Consider the following 20,012-nt stretch of genomic DNA (forward strand, 5'->3'; position numbering starts at 1 on the left):
GCGGGGCGCCCCCCGCTGGCTGGGGGCACGGCCGAGAGGGGCAGGAGGGGCTGCCGGGCCCAGCGGGGCGGGCGGCTGTGCCCCCCGCAGCTCTCGCCCCGTGCTGCAGTGAGAGGTCGGGAGCAGGAGGTGGCACTGCTGGGTAAAAAAAGCAGCTTCGGCACGGGCGGTTCGTTCTGCTCACGCTCCGCCTGCGGGCGCTGTGCCGCACCGAGCGGAAAACGTCCAGGGCTTCATTCTAGCTGAAAATCAGCAGCAGAATCACGGCAAGGCACGGAATGAGAAAGCCCGGAGGCGAGCAGCGAGCTCAGGGCCGCCGCGGGGCCCGGACGTGCCCCCCTGGGAGCCGGTGCTGAGCCCCGTCCTCTGAGCCTCAAACCTGTACCTGGAGATCGGGGAGCGCTCTGCCCTGCCTCGGCGGGTGGAAGGCAGTTCAGTTAACGGCGGATGCCTCGCCGTGGGAGGTGCTATATCGTTATAAATATTTTACACTGATTTTGTAGAATTTGAACTTGACTGGATGCTTCCACGCTGTGTGCAGAGATTGTAACTGGAATCTATAGGAAGAAGTACAGCACAAATATTAATTATGCTCAGCTGCTTTTTTTTTCAGACTGAACAGAGCAGATAGCAGCTAAGCTGGGGATTCCCAGTTGAGCAGGCTCCTTCATCTTCTGCCACTTGCTTGAAGGTACAAGGAATTCACCAAGGAGAAGTCTGGGAAGGCAGAGCTGCCATGGTGCCAGCATTTCTTCCCTAGCATGCCAGTCTGCATACCTGCCATAGCTCCAGGAGACTGAAAACCAAGGTGATGAGTCTTTAAACCAGACAAAAAACAGGAAAAAACACTCTTGCCCTTTTCTAGGTCGTGTTGGAAGCCTGGGGCTCCCTTCCTCGTAGTGCTACCAGCAGAGCCTTCACCCCAGAAGGGCAGTTGGGAAGAGATGTGGTCCAGGCCCATCTCTTTTGGTACTAGGGGAAAACATCCCCTGAAAGTATGCAAGAGCAATACATTTCCTCCATGTTTTAGAGGATATGGAATGTTACTCATTTTTACTGATTCATGTGATGGGATATTACTCGCTTCCTTGTTACTAGCCCAATACCTGCGCTTTTCTCACCTGTTTTCCCAGAGAAACAATGCTGCCTGCACACTGCAGAGCCCTCACCTTGTACCAAATGTATTTTGCTCTTCTTCCTTCCTCATTCCCCTGAAATGTGCCAACCCTCTTACACACTGCTTGAGCTCTGCTTGTGGGAAGGGTCTGGGACATTTGCAGGACATCTTGCCATGTGAAATCGTCACTCATGTATTCCCAGTCCCTGTGTGGTTTGTATCAAAATCTGTGGGAGTCTTGCCTTTACTTCGTTACTGAATCTGGAAATGGCCCCAGACAGGCCCTTTTGGAGCAACAAAAGCACTTTTTAAATCGATGAGTAGAGTTTGTGATTTTGCCATTCCAGCGTCAGAACTTAGTAATACAGGCAGTTTCATTTGCAATAGCTACAGTGTTTGCTTGATGAGCGTCAGACAGAGAGTGAATCTGTATTTTTTATCATTGATATTAGTGATTTCACTTTCAGTGTAGGAACTTTAATGTAGGTCCTGATTGGTCACAGGAAGCGGAACACTTTGAAAATCATATTGCATTACTTTTCATCGTAGTGTTATATTACACCATTCTCTAGGGAATGAGGTGACCTGTTCAGGAAACTGTAAAGCGACTGGTCTGACAAAGTTGGGCAGGTTTCACCGGTGTTACGAAAAGAGGGTGAGCATGCACACATTAAGAGAAGAATCCTTTCTCTCCTCCCTTCCCCATTCCTGCCCATCTGGAAAAGAAAGTGACAGTGCAGCAGTGAACTGTTCTCCTTATTCTGTGGGCCAGTAGTGATTTGAGCCTAACAGTCCCTTGGTTTATTGTTGTAATTCTATTGAAGCCAGAGAAACACAGCAGCAGAGAAAGTAGACCAGTAATTCATTGCTCTGTCGACATCCTCAAATAGGAAGGACACAGAATAACTTTCTTGAAAAATTCCACAAGTTTTTCTTAAGTACTTAGCTGATTGTTTGCTATCCTCCCTGCTTCTTTAGTGAGTGGCAAGTGGATGATGCTTTGCGCACCCATGAGCCGCAGGCATCAGTGTTTGTGACAGGCTCAAACTTCCCTTCAGCTCAACATCACGTGTTTTAAAGCAGCATCTCCATCTGCAGAGGGGGCTGATCATATTTGTCTAGCTCGAGAGCAGTGATATGAGGCTGACTTGCTTGGAAATGCCACATGGAAAAGGCTACATTTTTATTACTATTTGCATTAATTACTTTTCTTAACTTCCTTGGCTGGATTTGAGCACTTAGAAGAGACAGAGCACTTTGCAAATGAAAGTACATTATTTTTCATCATATTATTGCATTACACCATTATGTAGAAAGTAAAGTGCACCCTTCAAGTTATAACAAGCTGTAATTTCATTGAACACTCCCTAGAATTTCTGGACCACAAGAGCTGAGCTGCAGTAATTTACTCACAGGAGCCAGAAGATCTAATTAGAAGCCCTTTAATACCCAACTGGGGATATGCTATTGCTCTGATACACCTCAGGCTGGATTAAGTGTTTCTGATGTGCTGAAACTGGATGGATTAGGAGCATTTTGAGTCTTAGGAACCATTCATAGCCAACCTTGGCATCACTGTCCTTTCCTGCTTCTCTGACATAGAGGTCAGAGCCAAGAGTCTGTTTGGCAATGGAAGGTGTGTTTTTTCCTGCTCCTTGGCAGGCTGTGCTCTGCTTTGTGAGCCATGAAGAACAAAAGTGAAGAATTACCTAGAGAAAATGTTTTCTGCAAAGGTAGCCGCTGACTTCAGGACCTATGGAAGGAAGGCACTCGCTGTCAGAGTTCTTGGGAAGTCTGCTTACAACACAGTGAGAGTCTCATTGCTCTACAGTGAACACCTCACATTTTGCAGCACTCCTCTTTGCTTCCTTGCCAGTGTTGTAGCTGGGCACATCTGGCTCTTGCTGGGCTCTGTGGATAACTGCACTTACGGGTGTGGGGTGCAATGCTCGGCTCAGTCGGAAGCACAGAATGTTGTGATACCTGGAGCTGGGTTTGAACTCGCTGTGAAGCATAAGCAGCTGGCTCACTGGTACAGTAATAGGCTTTATATTATAATATTATAATAGTACAGGCTCTGTCTGCATAGCAGCGTTGGAATAATTTCTGCTCTGGGATTTTGTAAGTTGTTCATACACGTACCTGGGACTAAGTGACCCCCTGATCAGGAACCACTCTTGGAGAGTTTCAAAGCAAAGCACTCTTACCATTCTTGGACTTCTGGGATTTAGCCTGAGAAGATTCCTGTTGAAGCATTTCCTGCTGATTCTTGGCCCTAAAAAGGAAGACACAGAGACCTGGGAGGAATAAAGAAACATTGTCTTGTCATCCAGGGATGAAGTTAGGAAAGCTAAAGCACAAATGGAAAGAATCTGGCCAGGGATGTCAAAGACCAAAAGGGCTTCTAGAAGTACATAGGAGACAAAAGGAACACTAGGGAAAACGTGGGCTCACTGCTCAGTGAGACAGGGGTCCTGGTTACACAGGACGTGGAGAAAGTTCAAGTACTGAATGCCTAATTGCCTCAGTCTTTACTAGCAAGACCGACCTTGAGGAATCCCAGGTCCCAGAGACCTGGGGGAAAGGCTGGAGCAAGGAAGATGGACCCTTTTTCCAGCCACTTTTGAGAAAAATGAGCTTTACATGTTACCCCTTTCAAATTGCTTCCAGTGGCAATTGTTTTATTAGGGCACTTTCTGGTTTAACTTCCCTCTCTGTTATGCTGCAGCTCACAAGACTTCCCTTCTGTTGTAAAGCAACATGATTTCACTGGACTTTTGTTTAACCAGATGCCTTGCAGGCTTTTTAAAATGACATTAACTGTGACTTTGTTTATCATGTGGGTATCACATGCCTCCTAAATGTTAGTCATTGCTAAACATAAGAGGGGAAATAGGAAGTAAATATTTTAAACTTATATTTTCTGGTAGATACTCCTTTGATCTTGAATTACATTACCACACATACAGAACGTTTTTAAGAAGTCTAATTAAATTTTGATTCCTTCAGCTTCTTCAAACTTCTGTACCCCTTTCTAAGTGAACAGTCTGAGTGTTGAAGTTTCTGTCTTGGCAAAAGTACCAGCCAGTATGGAAAGAGTCCCCAGGTTTCTTATAAAGAGACTGAACCAGGCAAAATCAGTCATAACAAACCACCTCCTCTGCATCAGCCCAGCACCTAACAGAGCAGGCAGCATATAGAAGGATACTTCTGGGAGGTCCTAGAATTTTGTGGAGCAAATTCTGAGTTACATCACTCAGTAGACGGTCTTCCATCTCTCTCAAGTTACTTCTGTTGAAGTAATGAAAGGCTCAACTGGTACCTGTAAAATACTTTGCCTTCATGCTTTGCCAGCCCAAGCGTCTCCAGAAGCTGTGAAGGCAAGGCAAACCGTGGAGGGCTCAGCTGGCTGCTGGCTGGTGAAGGTGGATACCGAAGAGAGTTCGCAGAAAGATGCAGCACTCACATCATCCTCTCTTCTAGGAGAGATGCTCATCCATTGTCCAGCCTCATAAGTTTTTCTCTCCAGGGGAGGGTCTTTCCATTAGGCAGTCTTTGCTTCAGAAATCCAGCCCCTGCCTTGTTAATTTACAGGTAATAAATCTAGAGGTAATGAAGAGGCCATGGTTATGCACCATAGGGTGCACGTACAGCACATGCTGGCAGGGTTTATGAGCCACAGTGTTTGCAGACCTTAGCTGTTAGGTAAATCCTGCCCAGTTCAGGGGAGATGCCTTTTTTGGCTCCCTGCTCTGCAGTGCCTTCCACACAGGCAAAGCCACGTGGAAATCAGGCTTCATTTACAGCCTTTGCAGCATGCCCTGCAGTCTCCGGACCATGAAAAACAAGATGTTGCCCAGCTCTGCTCCATGCTTTTCTGCAGGGTTTTCCGCTCCATTGAGAAGAAGTTCCAAAGCAAAGAGTGTTTCTTCTGCTCCGTGCCGTTCCTCGTGTGCAGCACTGCAGCATTATTGCTCCCGTGCCTCCTCTTAGCACAGGCCCTGCATGGGGGGACCCTATGGCCCATGCTGGTTATATTTCATTTCCATTATACGCTTTTTAGACAGAGTTAGCCTATTTTAGCCTTGATACCCATACCTACTACTAATTAAACACAGTCTGCATGCCAGAGCAATGACATAACCCAGTTAGTGCTCACACCATACTTCTGCCTTTGCACAGTTTTCACTGAACCTCTTTTCATTGAACCTCATACTCCAGGGGACACTGGTGCTCACAGCAGCACTGTAAGCACCACTCAGACTGGTGGGCATTACTGATTTGGTCCTGCAGTTTCAAAGTGTTGTATTCATTTTGATTACTTAACCCGTGGTGCCCTAACAAACCTTTGTGGTAGTCAGTTCTGTAAATCCAGTTCTTAAGGGCTGTTTTATATTGCAAACCCCCAAATAGAGCCATCCAGGGTCCCTAATAGCACTTGAAATGACAAGCCACAAAGAATCCAGATAAGCACATGGATGAACAGGATCTTTGTTGCAACGTATCTCACATTGCATCCTTGACAGCAAACAAAACTCCCCTCCCTGAAGCTGGAATTGCATGGGTATGAATTAGAGGTATGAATACTAGCTGCAGAATTCAATCCCAATCAGTTTGAATCCAGGCTGACCATAGCATTTGGTATCTGACACGTTAGATGAGTTCACTCTGTGGGGTCGAAGTCCACATCTGATTTACAGTCCTGACTTCTGATAGTCTTTCCTAGGATTCAGTACTGCCTTAAACACTGATCTGAGGTTACTTAGTCTCTCTCTGAATTGGTATTTGGGTCTTGCTGTGCCACAGGTTCCAGTGGAACTGTCTCAGAGAACTTTATCTCCTATATTTTCCAGTCTTTCCAGATTTACTGGAGTAACAGGTGTCATTTTGCCATGAGAGCACTGACATCACACGTTATCTGTGAAAATCCTCTTAGCAAACTCCTGACCCCTGTCCTCCATTCTATACTTCCAAGTTGATGGCCTGTTTTCAGTTAAGCCCTGCCAGCTAACTCTATTTTTCTCCTTCCCTTTTTTTTTTTTAATGGTGAGCTTTTCAGCTCAGCACTTCTTACTCCTGCCATGATAGCAAAAGCAATGTTGTTATGACTGCTGACATTTTTGTCGGAGCCTGCCAGTGAAGGTTAAGATATGCCAAAGCAGCTGCCATTGTATTTGCGAGCAAGACTCAATGTTCTGCTTTATTTCTTACTTTCAAAGAACAGATAGTTTCTTCTTGCTCTTGGGCAACTGCTGATGTGGCTAGAACTTGTCAGAGAGCAATTATTTATTTAACCTGAACAACTTTGAATTTATTCTCCCTTCTTTCAGTATGCATTATCTCATTGTGTATTTCAAATGTATATGCCTAATTTTGTGCTTGCATACATGAGTTACTTGAATTATTCTTTACGCATGCAGTATTATGCATGAAACTATAATCACTGCATGCACAAAAGAGGTCTGTGGCCATGCAACCGTGCATACCCATCACCATACGAGCCCCTAGAGCACACACACTGGTCTGTGACCAGTCGCCTGTCTAACAGCAGAGCAGAAAACTGTAAAGATTGGTGAATACAGGAGGCAAAGTCCAATTGAAATAATAGTGGGTAAGTCACGGAAGAAGAATACACTTGCCAGTTTTCAGGGCTCCTTTCTTACCTGTAAGCAACAGAGACTTTGGTTTTCTTTCTCATGTGAAAGACAGGAGTTCAAGGCAGGAGTGCTTCCTCCTGCCATTTGGACAAGGCACTGACGCTGACGTGACTTGTGGGCACGTGTCAGACCTCGGTCATCCAGCATCTGTTTTCCTGGACAGCTTCAGTCCAAGTACCACTGCTTTTCTTGCCCAGCCTAGCAAACAAGACCAGAGTAGTCTGGCTGTGAACGAGAAGCTGCTGAAGTCATTAGGAGGTCATTTATTTTCTGAAGGTGTGTGTCCTACACCTGTGTGTCTTTTTTTTTCCCAGTGTTTTTCAGTGGCAGCCACCAAACAAGGGAACAAGGGAGAAAAGAGTGGGAAAGAGGAACTCAGATGTGGTGGTGTCAGCCAAGTGAAAACTTTGGGATGATTGCACCCTGGGATGATTGCGCTCTGGGATGATTGCACTTCTTACCACGATGGAGTAGCAGGGGTAGAGATGAGTAGAGCCGTGTGTGCTCAGACCCTGCGGGAAGAAGCCTCCTAGCCCAGCCCCACCTGTCACCATGTGTACCAGTTGCAGTGTTTCTCCCAGGGCCATCTCCCTGGACTTCAGTCATCCTTCAGCTGATGCTGCACCTTTTTCTTCACGCTCTTCTTGGAGAGCCTTAACCAAGACTTACAGTCTGTGTCCGTTTTCCATTTCCTTTTGCAGCCTCCAATGCAGTTCAGATCTTACAGTTTTGGCCAAGGCTCATGTTTATTTTATTCCCCCCGTGTTTTTGGCAAGGCCCTTTTCTTCGCATAAGTGGCTGTGATGCTATTTCAGTGTGTGGTTGAAATTGCATGCTTTAGTGTATAAATCAGCTAGATGAGGAAGAAAATGTGTCCAGGGAGATTTCTTCTGTGGCACTGTCATATGATAGGCGTATGAAATGCGAGTGTGACAGAGTGAGAGCACATCTCCCAGAGCTTTAGATTTCAGCCCATAAGGATGTCAGAGTGCTCATGCTCATGGTTAAAGAGGGTTACAGCAAATACTGTGTTTCAACAATCACATTTCATTGAATCATAGAATGGTTTCGGTTGGAAGGGACCCTTAAAGATCATCTAAGTCCAACTCCCCTGCTGTGGACAAAGACATCTTTCACTACATCAGGTTGGTTGAAGCCCCATCCAGCCTGACCTGGAATGATGAGGCATCCACAGCCACATCTGGGAAACCTGTTCCAGTGTCTCACCACCCCCACAGTTACACATTTCTTTTACCGTTACTAGAAGAAAATAGATTTTTCATATTTTCATATTAGTCACCTCTGTGTGAGCAGAGTAGCCTTTCTGCCGACTGATTAAAGCGTGTGAGTGGCACCCAGGGCAGTGGTGAGGCTAACATTTAGGTACAGCCCTACTGGCCAGCGACTATGGGTGCTGTATAGGAAAAGACGCTCTGGCACCTGGCCTGTGAGCACACGCCACCAGAAGGAAGGTGCTGGGAGCTCGGGCGCACCCACGCTCGGTTTAGGCAGCTCAAGGGCAGCTGTCTTGCAGCTCCCGTCACCCCTGGGGCATATCAGATCAGGGTCTTCTCTGGGCACTGGTCCAGCTTGCCTGTGAACCACTGGAGGCTGCAGGGACAGATGGCAGCAGCCTAAATGGGGCACACTACCGAGCTCAGCCGAACTGCCGGGGATGTGGTCTAAGCATTGAGATGCTGGGGACAGTCACTACAGATGCGGGAGTTAAACAGCTGGAAAATTTCCTCGTCTAACTCTGAAGCCAGAAGGTTCACTGCAGGTGGTGGCCAAACAGGCCCAACCTCCGCCTGTGTTGAGGTGCCTGGCATCCAAACCCTGTTAAGTAACCCCCTGCAACTATTGGAAATAGTTTGCGACACATAAAAAAACTTCCTTTTTTCTCCTCTGTTTGCCCAGTATCATTCCAAACCCTATCCCCAGACATCTGGTGGTACATATCAAAGTAGTAACTCCCTCGTTGTGAGAGTACTGCAAAACCGAGCTGTATCACATGGATACTGGGAGACATCTGCAACGTAGCCACGTCTGCTGACGCTCTGCAAGAAGGAATGAGACTGCCATGTGAATGTAAAGGGAATCAGATTTCAGGAGGACGGCAGTGACAAAACAAACTCTCGGTTGTTGCTATAAGGACTCCCTCAGAGCCGACGCTGAATTAAAAGGTACATTTTTTCCAGGTCAGATCAGCAAAGATTTTTCACCATTCTAACCAGAACTGCCCTCCTGAGCTTGTGTTTCTCTCTATAACAAACTCCCAGGGTAGCTCATGTCCTTTATTCACCATTTCTGGCAACGTAGCTGATGCCTGCTGGTGCTTCTGAAATGGTATCCCAGCAGTCAGGCAGGGTTAGTTTCTATAGTGACTGGAGATTAAAGAACTAAACCTTAATCTGAATGTAATTTTTCAGTCCACTACATTCAGTTCACCTGGTTATTTCATGTCTGTCTTCAGTCTGCTACTTGGTTTCTTCCCAGCAACTCCCTATTGAAAGAGCAAAAATTATACAAGAACAGGACCAAAAAAAATCCTATCTGGAGGCACAGTGGCTCCTGTCTACAAGGCTGGGGACTTTCATCTTACTGAAGAGCCTGGCTAACAAACCAAGAACTGACCAGGATAGTGTAGGTAACGTGTTGAGGAAGGCATATAAAGGTCAATCTGTTCAGTCCACAAGCTGTTTTTTTCCCCACAGGAATCAAAATCAATTAATAGAAGCACAAAGAGACCCTCCCCAGTTTCAGCCCCATGCAAGCCATTTGCTCTGGTGTTTTAGCCCAGCTTTCATCCTCTTACCTTCTATTTAGACCCATAGTCTGTCTGTCACAGGACTTTCTGTGCAAATGAGCATTAAGAGCTGTGCTGAATGCCACCAGCTCAGAAAAATAACTGCTGTGCTTATTTTGCATTCACTTTGCACTGGCACAAGCCTCTGTGTTGGACAGAGACCAGTGAGGCCCAAATTGTTTTCTCCTGTGCGAGGAGTGAACTGATTTTATGTTGGAATGTTTATCACCTGAAACTCTCGAGCTGTACTACAGCGATAGCTCACCTCAGAGTCCACAACAGGAGTCTCTGTAATAAGTGTTGGCTCCTCTGCATGGGTACATGTAGGTCTACAGATCTGGATTTTGTGTGCACAAAAGTGCTGTCTGGCTTCCAGAGATTCTGAGCTCCCTTGGCTTCAGCCGTTCTGAAAAAACAGAGAAGATGTGACAAAGCTGTGACATAAAAGCTGTTCCCTGAATATCTATTTGTAGATTTGCAGTGTTCTCCTCTTTGAATATATTTTTTGAAAATGAATTACACAGTACAAGATCAAATATACAGAAATATATGGCAGAAAGTCCTATTAGAAAGTATGGAAGATAATTAATAAACCAAAACATCAATACCCAGTACCTGCAGAAAGGGATAATTGGGCTCTAATTACTTCCTTGGCTACCTGGTTAATCACTTCTATATGTTGTCTAAACCCACAGATTTCCTTTGAACTTTTGAATCTGATATTCTCAGTCATGTTGTAGTTATTAGACATGTACTTAAAGCCAAATTTGATGTCAACTGGAGATATAACACTAACAATTTGTTACTTGGATAATTGTTATTAATAAATAAGAAAAAATGAATTAATATTTTGACTATAAATGCCACTATGTGTGCTGTTTACATCGTACATGCTCTGAGGGCAGCCAGTGGAATCTGGCCAGTCGGGTGCACTCGCTGCCTTTGGTCGCTCTCACTTTCCATTCTCATGTGCCGGTACAAGATCCCAGCCCCTGGTTATTCACCTTTGAAAAGAAGGAGAGGTGAAAAAATGGTTTAAAGAGGAAATTTTAAATGATGTCATGCTAGTTCTGCAAAATGTGGGGGTTTTTTAGTAGATAGGGGAAGGAACAAAGTTCCTATCAGCTTTAAATAAACTGTCCTTGTTTCCTAGGTCCTACAAACCATGCGACGCCCAGCCAGGCCTCAGATGACCAGTTGTTTATGAAAAGCCATGAAGCTTCTTTGGCTGCTGAAGCCTCATAGAAAGAAGGTGGTAAGGAGGGAGCGGCCCTTGAGAGATGATACATCCATCACCTCCCCACTCCTCCGCGGAGCTCTGACTGTGCCACTGGTGCATATTTGCTTTAGTAGGCAAAGATTCACCATCTCTTCTTTCCTGCCTTCAGGTTTTCTTGGCGTGTCAGGATCTGTGTCTTCTCGGCACACCCTGTGACTGTAATTCAAGTGGCAGTGCTGGAATTCAGCATGTACAGCTCATGCCCTCCCCGTACCCCCCGACGTGTTACAGCCAGGCTCTGCGCCGGCTTCAGGGCACGCTGGAGTGTGACCTGGGAGGGACGGGGGAGGAAAGAGAACTGGGGACAGCCTGCGCGGAGGCGCAGCCGGGCCCGGGGGAGGCGTGAGGCCCTGGCAGCCGCCCAGCCCCGCCCGGGGGGCGGTGGGGCCCGGTGCGGGCGTGCGGGAGCGTCTGCACAGGCGCTGCCGGTGAGGTGGTTCTTTGTTTTGGAGGAGCCGCTGCGGCCGACCTTACCGGTTTTTGAGATAGTGAGAGGCTGGGCGCATCCTTCGCCTGTCCCTTCCCACCTCAGCCGTCTTTTATGCGATAATTTAGATACTAATTATTTCATTGTGCTGACATGTAAGTGAGCTCAAATTATGCCCTCTGAAAACGGGTTTTCGGAGACAGGCCCCTCCCGTAGAGAACCTCAGATGCGAAGCGGTGGCTTCCGAGCTTTACAAGTCCCAGAAGTCATGAGGCTTGGAGCTGAAACCCTCAGCGTAACTCGTGTGTGCAACTGCAGCCGGTGACACTGGAGATCCCCCCCTCTGTGCTAGTAACAAATCCTGCGGGCAGCGGGGTGAGGATCAGCGTCACTGCGGGAGCTGGTCAGTAAGGAAACTTAAGGAGGCTCCTTGTTGGACAGAGGGTGTGAAGGTATGAGCTGGAGGTACGGAGGTCTGAGTGGGAGAGTAGAGGAGCAGTAATGTAACTACCACTTCATCAGAAACTGTGTCCATCAGCCACAAACCTTAAAGTCGGATGTTCCGGCACGGTGGAGGCCTATAGTAACACACGTCTGGGCTACAGGTGTGGCCACTGGAGTAGTAATGCCCTGAGCCAGTGCAAGAAGGTCCTCCTGGGTCTGGGGAGCAAGTGGTGCTGCCCTTGCTGCTCAGTTAAGCAAGAGCAGCGTGTTGTGGGTGGGTTGATGTTTAGTCAACAGGATGATGCTTCTCTCAGGATAGATTCTTTGTCTGCCTGGAAATATCCGGAGGTGAGGAAGGCCAGGTGTCCTAGCCAGGCGGATTATTCCTCTCGGTGCTGGGGGATCCTATCCTCTCCTCTCTCATCGGGGGATAGTGGTGCCCCCCAGCTTGCAGGACTTGCACTGCTCAGCGATCCTCCGCAGCCTCACAGGGTTCCTGTGCCAAATGGACAAGTTTGTTGGAGCTTTGTATCCACTGCATCCCGCTCAGCTGCCTGATAAACCTACTCAACTGATCAGAAAGTCGTGCAAAATATGGAAGCAAACTGAAGATAGAGGAAAATCTACTTTGTGTAGACTTTGTGTTAGAATTAGATTGGGTTATCGGGCTTTCATGCCATTTTAAAAAAACGAGTTTTTGCTATTAAAAAGTTTGGGGTTTCCCTCCCCATGTACCCCATAAAAGTTTCTGGGCTTTGCTTTTTAAGCAGGTCTCTGGCATGATTTGGGCTCTCACATCTTGTTTAATCATAGCTAGGGATCCAGTAATTAAAAGCTGTTTCTAATTCAGATACAAAATAGAAATTGTTGGAAGACTACAGGGTTTTTTCTGTGTGTTTCAAGAGGTACTTTCTTCAGGAAGTGGGTTGTATCTAGCGGGTCAGCTCCTGGACTAGTCCGGTGAGTGGTTTGGAGCCTGTCTGCAAGCTGGTGGTTTTGTATTGAGTGGGCTGCTGTCCTTTGCACCAGAGTTAGGCAAACCTTGTTATTAGTGTCTTGTCTGGTCTTTCAGAGATTTGGTTTAGACCCATTCAAAAATAATTGGTGTGATAGTATCTTGGGCTGGGTTTCTAGGAATTTTTGCTTAGGGGGTTTCAGGGAGGAATCTTCTCTCCACTTGCTTCTCCGGTGTGGTGCTCTGATGTGTTCTCGGGTGGTTTCACGGTTGTCCCCTTCTAATGAAAGCTGGACTTTGGGAAGTGGAATCCCTGAGTTTAAGTTATTGCTCAGGTGAGGTTGCTTCCCCTTGACTGACCTGAAGTCTCCTCACCCCTAAAATACAGCTAGTGGTTCTCCTGTATGTCTGTACTCTGCGGCGTTGTGAAAGCTGATTGCTGCAGTGTGTGTGCGTACTGCCTGATGAAACGCAGAGAGGATCGCACCCGCTTCATGAGGATATGAATTTCTTCAGAACTAATAGAGGACTCATGTTAACTCTCGAGGGTGAGAGGGTAGTATTTCAACAGTGTGGCTTGTTAAAGTGGTTTGTGGGCAGCCAGCTTTAGGTGACCCTGTTTGAGCAGAGGTTTGGACCGGGTTACCCCCAGAGGTTCCTTCCAACCTCAACCAGTCTGTGATTCTCTGAACTTGGCACAGTGTTTAATAGTGGGTAAACCAGCATCTTTATATTTCACTCCCATATCTTCACTTTTTCCAATGTGAAGGTGGCAGACTAGCCGTGCTTTGGCAGGTCTACCAGAAAGTCAGTAGTCTGCTATGATTTAAATACTTAAAGTTCTTAAAACCCCTAAACAGTCGAGACACTGGATGTTGCCACAGCACAGTGAGCTGATTCTTTAAGCTTGAATATAAGTTTCATATTATTAAAATTGTTCCTCTGGCCGAGCATATTAAAATGGTCACAGAAGGAAAAGGGAAGAAGGAGGAAACAAGTGATTGTATGGATTAAAATGTCTTTTTTGCAAAATGAAATCTCTTCATGCTTTCAGAAGCATTTTCTGATAATGCAAAACTAGCTGACCTTTTTTATTTATAAAGAGGAGTCCTACTGTTGTACCAAATGTACAAAAATTTGTATCATAATTATATTGAACAGCTTTGATTTGGAACCTAGATCTGCCATACTAGATGAAATGCAAACACAGAAGGTCTCTGCTCCAAAGAGTTTATTAACTTAAATCCAAATTAGGTAAGTTTAGAAGTGTATCAGTGCTCCTGAATGTTTATGCTGTGCAGGAGCTCCCCTCGTATGTGCCTTCTATCCGTGCTGTGTTGGTCTTCCATCACTCCCTCTGTTAGTCCTTGCTTTGGACAGCAGCTTAATTCTTTAGTCTGACATGGGTCACACAAGCATTCCTGTGTAAAAATTCGCAGTGAATATCAAGACATTTAATGAGCTGGGAGATTTTGTCTGAAACAAGGCACTCTTCGGTGTGGCATTGTGTTAATTGCCCTGTTATAATCAAACATTATCTGAATGGTTAGAGTATTTCCCTCCTTGAGGTAATTAATATATTAGGTTAAAGTACTTAGAGTATGAGCTAACTTAACAGGCTGCTTCTGATTTTAAATATGTCAAAGCTAACAAATATCCAATATTGCAAATAAGAGTTAATTATTTTCTCTGAAGGACACTCAATCTGTGGTGCTGTTTTGCTGTTTTATCAGATGTTAATGGTGTTTCTTACTATGCTTGTTAATTTTGACAGGTCTTTCTCCTCTACAAAGAAGCTTTGTTGCCAAGAAAATGACCTACACTACTGACTGCAGATGTCTGCAAATGTAGAAGCTGATAAATGGTATCTTCTTCCCTCCCCATCTTTCCTGTGGAATTTATACTTCTAAGTATTTTTAAAATCAGACCTCTGTCAAAGACATTTGGATTACAACTGTGAGCATATCTATGCAAAGAGACGAGCTAACCTGAGCAATTTTGAGGTAGGTATGCCTACTATGACTTGTAACAAATGGGAAGAAAAGGCCATCTCATTACAGGGCAAAGAGCACTCTAGGCATATGTGTTGTAGATTCGGATTGATCTGCACCATTATTCATGTTTCAGCAGTGGAATATACGTGTGCAGTGAGTCTGTACGAGCACCAGAATGTCTAGCTGACAGATATGGAGGGTGACTGTGTTTGAACCTGCTGTAGCAATATTCAGAAGATTCCTTCCAGAAGAGCTTGTGCTGTATGGCCTGAGCCTTCAGTGTTTACCCATTCAGTTCTTAAATGCCATCACGGTCTGTAGAGATTTTCTTCTTCCAAGCATTTGACAAGCAGTAAGCAGTGGTTGAATTCACCTGGGAGGCAGGGGAGGTTTCTCTGCTTGGTTAGATAACGAGTTCGGGTGAAGTTAAAGACACCTGCCCTGAGCTGGGACGGACCTTTAGTGAGGACTGGGAGAGGAGCCGCTCGGCTGCCCGGGCCCCAGCGCTGCAGTCCCGGCCCCGGGGAGCAGCAGTGCCCATGGAAATGGCCGTGTGCCCGTGGCGTGCAGACCAGCGGGGCTCTGTCTGCGGCTGCAGCTTTGTCCTGCCGGGTGCAGGAGGTGGAGAACCCCAGCTCTGTAAGGGCAGAAATGCTCCAGCCTCCATAGCTGTATTTCACCTTTTAGCTGTCCTTTCGTACTGAACTCTGAAGGTGGAATGAGGAAGTCGGCTAACTTCCTCCCTATGGCCTTAGAAGAGGCCAGCGTGCACTGATAACATCTGTTGACTCTCCTTTCGTAAACTGCTTGGAGGCGTTATCTTTTTGGTGTAGGCGTTCATTCTGACACACAAGGGCAGTGGCGGTCTTATCAATTAATTGTGGGTTACAGCGAAAGGTCGCCAAACACATCTCTGTCCTCCAGAAGAGACTGATTATTCATTATCTTTTTTTTTTTTTAAAGGAAAACTAATGTGCTGAAAGTGAGTACCTAACTGAATCGTCCAGCATGCTGCATTGCTGTACAGTGTGTCTTCAGCAGACAATTCCCTTAAAAGCTTTTTTCATGAGCTCCAGCAATTCAGGCTGAGGTGATACTGGAGGGACACAGATCTGATCTGCTTACCTGTCTGGCTTAACAGCCTGATGGTGATGTTCCTGTGCAGGACGCAAGGTGGGCTGTCTGCCCCGCTGGTGTGAGCTGTAATTGGCAGGGAGGGGCTGTGGTTGAGGAGGGGATCCCTCTCTGCACACAGTTACTCCTCCTGCTGTGCCCAGACTCCAAGCAGAGCTGGGGACAGGGGCTGATTGCTCGGTAAATTCCTCTGTTATGAGTGGGCAGAACTTAGTGCAGGAAGCTTCAGACGTGTTCCTCAGTCAAACCTGGGCATTGTTACTTGGCTGTGGTAGCACACTAAAAGAGCATCGGGCAGAAAAGGGATTTTGTTTCCTGTGAGCTGCTTTCTTGAAAACTGGAGACACCCACCAGAGCTCCAGAAGTGAAATGGTTTGAACATTCATTCATTTATGAAATTATAATAAATGAATGTACCACCTTTTAGATGCATGTTGTAGATGGTGTACGAGGGACTTGGACTCTGTAACCAACTAGGTACCTTTTTTTAGTTCTATATCAATAAGTTTACAGTCTAATTCCATCAATAAAAATTGGTGTGCATTTCCCAAAAAAGCTGCTGTTGTGTGAAAATTGAACAATTCATGCAGTAGCTCTGAAAACCTGTAAGAATACATAGATTCTGTGTCCCTGACTGTATACCCCTAAGCAAAGCATTGATCTTTATTTCCTCCTCTCTAAGATGAGGTTGATCTACCTTTGTAAAGCATTTCATTTCATGAAAAGCATCATTTAAGTGTTGTTTGCAGTAACTGCAGTTTCATTATCCAAACTCACGTGATTAAAAGTGAATACTACTAATGTGTGGAGTGGCAGAGAATTTGAGTAGAAGATAAAGTTTTCTTTTGTTATAAAGAAATGGTCTGAAAGGTGAAATTGTATACACTGGAGAATGTTGCCCTAAAACTGCCCTACTGGGTGTCTAAACAGTTTCAAAGAATATTAAAGGGCACTGAGAAGTTGAGATGGATGGTAGTGCCATTGATTCCACTTGTGTGATGGGTTATGATAAGAAGTTTACAGTCTCCTACTTAGAGTCTCTTCAGAGATAAACTTGGCATGTTTCAGTATTTCTCGAGATGCGTGTGAACTGGTTGGTTTCCCTTAACAAATTCCTTAGTGGCCTGTCTTTGTCCTGGAGTTGTTAGCTGTTATTTTCCTGGAAGCTAGTTGCCATGGTGATTATCCTGTTAGCAAATAAATGTGTTTTTCATGACCTCCAGGTATCCTAGTTTGGAGAAAAAAAAACACAGCCTATTCTGGGCTGGATAGAAGGACGGAAAGCCCGTAGAGGCTCTGTGTGAGTGAATCGCTGCGGGTGGGGGAGCACTGAGCAAGTCTTGTGCTTTGGTGGGTCACAGCAGCAGGGTGCAGTGTCACTGGTCTGTAAGGAGCAGCAAGCGTGTGTTACCATGAGTCTGAATAATGGTTAGATGTGAGAAGTCAAAAAAGAGTGATTTTTGGTCAGGATCTGTTATGACTGAACTTACCAGATTCAGGCCAGCAGTGGTTGTCTGGCTAGTAAGGCAAAAAAAGTTTTGGTGGTGGAAAACAGCCCCTTCAGGGCGTGTGGTGCTGTGATCCTGCGCGGGGTCTGCTTTCCGTCTAGCTCCACTCTTCCGTGTTCCCTTGGAGCTGGGGAGCTGTTCGTGTTGTGCCCTTTGAGCTCCGCAGAGCCGGGGCGGGGAGCTGTGCTCTGGTGCTGAGCTGCGGGAGCTGCGGTGCGGCGGGACCCTCCTCCGGAGCGGGCCCTGTCTGTGTCCTTGCTAGGGGGCAGCGCGGGGTGGTGGAGCTCCGTGGCCGTTGATTAACATGAAATTCTTTGCCGGGGAAGAGCATGAGCAGGATATGTGAGCCTTCTCTTGACGGAAGAGCTTGCTTAGTTCATGTCGACTACCTGTGAGGCGTTTAGTGCCTGGTCTGCAGTGTCCTAGGGCTGGGGAATGAGGGCTTGTCGCGTGGGGAGGCTGCCACAGCTGCTGTTCACTAGTCTGATGAGCAGTTCCCATCCTAGTCACCTTTGTGCGCAGGTGTTGCTTTTCAGGGTTTGTTGTGCTGAAAGAGTTAGGTTTTCATTCTGATTTTCCAGAGTCCTTTAAATGCTTCATGTGCAATTTCAGTTTGTGGGAGAAGAATTCAAAGTGATTTTCAGTTTACTGTTGGTTTAACTCTTCACGAGTGTCTCAAGTTTTCATCTCTTAAAAGAGTCTGCTCTAGTTGAGACAGTCTTAAGAAAACAACATTTCTTTTTAAAAAGAAAAATTTATGTGTGTCACCGATGAGACTCCCAGAGTCACTTGAAGATATCCATTAGTTTTTAGGATCAGCTCAGAGTTAATGCAGGTACCCAGAAGATACCAGTTCTAACTGCTAAACTCTACTAGCTTCACAAACTTCTCTGGCTTCCTAAAGAAACGTGCCCATTGAGGGGTCTGTTTTGGCATTCACTGTCGTGGTGTGTCCCGGTAACTACTGACCTCAGTCCTCCTCTGCTGAGAACAGTCTCCCTCGGCTCTTCTCTGAGTGTGCTGAGTGTATTCTCTAGTAAACCTGCCCAAGGAGGCCTTCAAATAGTAATGTAAACAGCAAATCCAACAAAATCCTGTTTAGAGAACAGACAGAGAGGCTTTTTTGATTGCTGCTTAAATGAGTTAAGAAATTGTTCTAACTTTTTTCTTGTCTCCCCTTGCTCTGGTTCATAAGGTAGTTTTTCTATTAAAATTTAGACCCCTTTAAATAGCAGAGTTAGGGAATTGAGCAGAGAATGAGCAGAACAGAGGGGATAGCAGCCCTCAAGTGGAGGGTAACAAGGGGAGCAGCAGTGCTTTTGCTTGTTGGCTGTTGCCAGCCTGTGCTCATCTGACTGCCCGAAGTTGCCCTTTGTCTGTAAATAGTTTAAAGAGAAACTCCATGTAGTAGGGTACTCCGAGGTCGTTAATGGACAAGTATCTTGTGATGACACAGTTAATGCTTATCCTTACAGTTCAGTGGTAAAACCTCACACCTGTGGTTATTCAGGTATACAAGGAGATATTTTCACTCATTTTGCAGAAATGTAAGCTTTTAATGAAGTATGCTTTTTATCCAGGAAGTAAAGTCTTTCTCCATCTTTTTGTAAAAGGGTTTTGCTGAAATAAAAGGTCAGACTACAAACTTCCACACAAAGAGAGACAAATAACCTATAATCCAATGACTTTAGCCATTCCCTGTTATGTTTGTGTGTGTTTGTGGAGATAACAGTAAATAGGCTGTCTGAAGTTGAGCATGAAGCTGTACCGACAGTGAATTTTGGCCCGTCTCCTCAGGCAGTCTCTGCCCATCACAAAAAAAAACCCAGCGTGCTTGCACAGAGAATTGCTATAGGCACTGATGGTTGTGAAATTTAGAGGATCTTTACCCCTTTAAATTGGCACTTTGTTTTTTTAATAAAAATACTTGTGTCTTAGCAAGCTCCAGGAACTGGCAGTGGCGTGCTGTTGCTGACCCACCTCTTGTGTGTGCAGGGCTATTTGGGAAGTGCTAGAATAGCATGGGTTTTCTGTTCTGTGGTCATGTTATATGTGACTTTGAAAAGGTAAGCATGTGTTCCAGAGAGAAAAGAGCTGTCACGATGGCTAACCGTGTTGGGTTGCTTTGGGACTGGCAGCTCTTAGACTGAGCACCTCTGCTCCGCTGACACCCGCAGCCCCGCTCCTCCTTCAGAAGGCCCAGCAGGTGTGTGGGAGCGGTGAGGAGCTGGAGCCTGTTACTCCCTCGTTAGAAGACAACTAGCAATCATTTGTTGAACACTTAGTTCAATGGCAGCTTCTTACTAGCTCTTGCAGATAATGGTAAAAGGCAGGATTATTCTTGGACTGCATTGTTCTTGGGCTGGCAGAGTAATGTCATGTGCTTGTTGGTGGGTAATGGACTGTTCCAGTACCTGAGCTAGTCTGTACAGTTCCCTGTAACCCTGCGGTTCACGCTGAGGTTGTAACACGCATGTCTATATGTTAAGCAGTACTAAAAAAAACCACTTGATTTCAAAGACCACCATAGAAACTCAGTACTGTCTTACATGCTGAGAAGTGTATTTTTGTCCTGTTAGGAAAGATAAAAGGGAATAGTTGGTGGGAGTGATGTTTCTCCCTTTGAGTAGTTCCCCAGATAGGGAAGAGATTTATTCTTGATGATAACTGTTTTTCCTTAAGTTGCTGCTA

At 45.8% G+C, this 20,012-nt stretch overlaps 1 protein-coding gene across 10 annotated transcripts in view; it reads left to right on the forward strand.

Moving 5' to 3' along the window:
* TMCC1 (transmembrane and coiled-coil domain family 1) overlaps positions 1 to 20,012 on the forward strand; it is a 166,690-nt gene that overhangs the window by 44,845 nt on the left and 101,833 nt on the right. For 6 of the 10 annotated variants that reach the window (XM_026857835.1, XM_026857833.1, XM_026857839.1 and 3 more), the window contains exons 3-5: positions 692 to 808; positions 10,734 to 10,835; positions 14,460 to 14,688. The gene's annotated coding sequence lies outside the window, so the exon portion shown is untranslated. Of the gene's footprint in view, positions 1 to 691; positions 809 to 10,733; positions 10,836 to 11,374; positions 11,442 to 12,998; positions 13,021 to 14,459; positions 14,689 to 20,012 lie in introns of those variants that run through there. The other 4 variants (XM_026857836.1, XM_026857838.1, XM_026857840.1 and 1 more) reach the window with 4 other exon arrangements.

This window comes from Athene cunicularia (assembly GCF_003259725.1).
Source record: "Athene cunicularia isolate RWA chromosome 12 unlocalized genomic scaffold, athCun1 chr12_part1, whole genome shotgun sequence".
NCBI lineage: Eukaryota > Metazoa > Chordata > Aves > Strigiformes > Strigidae > Athene > Athene cunicularia.